Source organism: Dasypus novemcinctus, chromosome 23 (genome assembly GCF_030445035.2).
Source record: "Dasypus novemcinctus isolate mDasNov1 chromosome 23, mDasNov1.1.hap2, whole genome shotgun sequence".
Taxonomy (NCBI): domain Eukaryota; kingdom Metazoa; phylum Chordata; class Mammalia; order Cingulata; family Dasypodidae; genus Dasypus; species Dasypus novemcinctus.
The window spans coordinates 44268585-44272147 of NC_080695.1; the positions used below are offsets into that span (position 1 = coordinate 44268585).

The following is a 3563-nucleotide window of genomic DNA, read 5'->3' on the forward strand; positions in this document are numbered from 1 at the left end:
ATATGCATATCTATGAAAACACTGACACCTTTTCTTTACTCTTCTTAACTTGTTTAGAGTTTTTAAATTCTTCTCTATGTTATTTTCTTTCCTTACCCTTTCTAAACCCCTATCTTATTTTGTCAGGCTGCTATGACAAATACTACAAACTTGTTTTGGCGTAAGCCTCAAGAATTTCTGTACTCATGGTTTCCGAGGCCAGAAGTCCAGATCAAGGCATGTTGGCAAGACCACACTTTTTTTTGTGAGACCGGCAGAGCTCTGGCACTGGCTCAACAGCAATCCTTGGGGATTCTTGGCTTGTATCCAAGCCTTGCCTCACATGGTGATGTCCTCTTTTGGTTCTGTTGACTTCCGGCTTCTTGGCCAAAGTAAAAAGATGCATATGGGTGAGTCCATACACATAGAAACAAATGATTGGATAAATAAGTAAATGGTGAAGAAGAGACACGTTTCCTAGGCATTATAATTAAAGATAATTTATGTAACTATTCTGCCTTCATAGAGAGGGCACATAATCCCCCCTTCTTGGAGTGTGGTCTGCAGTTGCTTGCACTGTGACTTCCATCCAAAGAGTAAGGTATGGAGGAGGGGAAACAGTAACTTCACAGGGGGGATACCATGACACACGCTAGCTCACCGGGTGATGGAGGTCGACATCAACAATGGTAGGTCATGCTGATATGATGTGGTGCAACAACACTCTACTTCTGTAAAACACACAATCCCAATTTAACCATGAGGAAGACACCAGGAAAATTACAGCTGAGGGACACCTTGCAATTCATGTGCCCAGTACAGTATTCATCAATTGTCAAGGTCCTAGTAATCAAGGAAAGTCTGGGAAACCATCACAGCCAAGAACAGCTGAGGAGACAAGACAACTGAAAGTAATTGTCTGGATGGGATCAGGAACAGACAAAGGATAATAGATGAAACCACAGGAAATCTAAATAAAGTATAGATTTTAGTTAATAACAATGTGCCATTTTTGGTTTATTAATTTTAACAAATGTGCCATACTAATGTAAGAGGCTATTACTTGGAGAAACTTGGTATAGATGATATGGCAACTTTCAGTACTAGCTTCACAATTTTTCTGTAGATATAAAACAGTTCTAAAAAATAAGGTTTATGTTTTGAAGGCTTAGAGGCTGTTCACTGGATCTTTCAACAGAAATCCAGAGATTCAAGTGGTTAGATTTCTGGACTTTAGTTACATTGAAGATGGCATGTTTGTGGTTTGGAGGCTACTTCTCATGAAAAAGTTTTAAAGTTGCTTGTAAAATGTAAGGCATAAGAGTGTCTTAAAAGGAGACTTACCATGTAAATAAAATGGTAATAAGCATAATAATAGAAACGTTTGACCATTTGACTAAACTTCTGATATATACCAAACCACATACTTTGATAGACTTTTATCCATGGAGAATTACCTCCTTTTGTTTAAATCATGATAAAATATAGGGGATTTATTATTAGTACATTGCATAGGATATTCATACAGAATAGCTTCTACTAGCTATTGTATGTCATTTTTTATTTGTAATGTGTCATATTTCAGTGTTGGGATGTTTAGTTTTTTTCCTGAAATGCCATGGGGAAGAACATTATAATGAAAACATTCTTCATTTTTCAAAACGTGTTTATTATTTTACTCCTATTTTTGCTATTGATTTGAGTTATGAAAAGCAATTTGAATTGTCAGTAACTGTCTGGGCACCGTTTAAATGATGAATTTTGCTTAGAAGAATATGAACTAAACAAGTTTATTTTCAAAAAAGAGTTCTCTCCTGCAAATTTTACAAATAATACAAGTTTCCAAAAGATTTTAAGTCATCAAAGAAAAAATGTGACAGTATTATTTCAATTTCTAAAATATACATGCCTTTGAAAGACTGCTTATTTTCACTGGAGTGGAAATAATATTTTATTACTTTCTTATAGCAAAATCAATTTGAACCCATGGCTTTTCACTAAGAGATTGAACCAAAACTGAGCTTTTAAAAAATCTGTCTTGATAGTTAGGCCTGCAAATAGGCATGACTAATTATTTAACAAACTATTTTATGTACCAGAAAGTAGACTATTTCAAAAGTAAATGAGGGAAAATTTTGAAAATATTACTATCAGCTGAGTATATAGATATATTTGGGTATTATGAAATAATACATTTAATTCTCATCCTGCAGCATTACATATATTCAGATTTTGTCTTGTTTTCCCTATTACACTTCCATGCCATTACATCTGAAATAAATTCTTTACTGTTATTTTTTATTTTTTAACATATTTTTATTTAAAAATATGGAGCACTTCATGGATTTGTGTGTCATTCTTGTGCAGGGGTCATGCTAACCATCTCTGTATCATTCCAATTTTTGTATATGTGCTGCCAAAACAATCACTTCACTGCTTTTTCAGTTAGTTTGTTTTTTAGGGGATACCAGGGATTGATCCTGGGACCTCATATATGGGAAGCAGGCGGTCAACCACTGAGCTACACCCATCCTTTTAATTTTCACTGTGTTTATTCTCTTATCTTAGGTGTCATGGAGGAGTTATGTACACTTGGTGGTATAGTTTATGACCATGGAATCAACCCCCTGACATCAGCTAATTCTTCTGGGAACTCTCTCTTTCCATCCTTACCTTCGCTGTTCTTGTAGGGTTTGGCATATTCCTAAAAACCACCCTGGGCCTGAGGTGAGTCAAAGATGATGGCCAAAAATGGGCACTTGAAAGACGAGGACAATGAGTCCTTCCCTGGGAGTTCTGGACTTGGGCTAAGAAGAGTGTGCCTCTCTCCGTTGGCCGAACTTGATGTATTAACACCCAGGAGTTGTGCTTGTTTACATCATAGAGGAAGCTATTCTGAAGGCAGAGAGGAATGAACTCAGCACGCCGTGGAGCTGGGAGACTCCCTCGCCACGCAAAACGTCCAAGGCTACAAGCCACAGTTGTTTTTAAGGCTCAGCTGCGCCCTTCTGTGGAGCCGACACCGCTGGCTACCACCCAGCCGCCCTGGGGTCACTGTCAGCTTCAGGGGCTTTTCTGCTAGTTGTTCATACTTGCAACCTTCTTCAGGGACAGACTCCTGCCCATTGGGAGAGCTTGGAGTGCTGGGATCACACGGAAGATGCCTGTTGTCGCCCCTTCCTGACCAACGTCCATGAGGAAGCTCAGCTCATCTGCCTCCACGGAAGAAAAACTCGGTTAATTTCCACCCCAGATCTCTCGGAGAGATGAGCCTGAGCCTGGGGTCACCTGAGGTGCTCCTCCCCGCCCCCCCCCGCGTTTAGTTTCCTCCCTGGCCCCATTCTGCTCTCCCCACCCCCTAACTGGTTTCCTGGAAGTGGTTATAAATCACTTGCACCCAAATTCCTGGCCCAGAGTCCCCTTCTAGGAAAACCTGCCTGGTTGCTTGGAGATGGTTCATGGTCTGCCAATAGATTACCCTTCCACTTATATTAATTTACATTGCGTTTCTGTCATTTGCTTGCAATAAAAATTAAGTAGAGCAAAATACCACCAGAATACTGTAGGTAGGGTCTAAAATAATC

At 39.2% G+C, this 3563-nt stretch overlaps 1 non-coding gene across 1 annotated transcript; it reads right to left on the reverse strand.

Annotated features, from left to right (window-relative positions):
- Window positions 1–2301: 2301 nt before the first annotated feature.
- Window positions 2302–2408, reverse strand: LOC111759320 (U6 spliceosomal RNA). The gene has a single exon (XR_002793345.2). It is a non-coding gene; the product is annotated as a U6 spliceosomal RNA (small nuclear RNA).
- Window positions 2409–3563: the final 1155 nt, after the last annotated feature.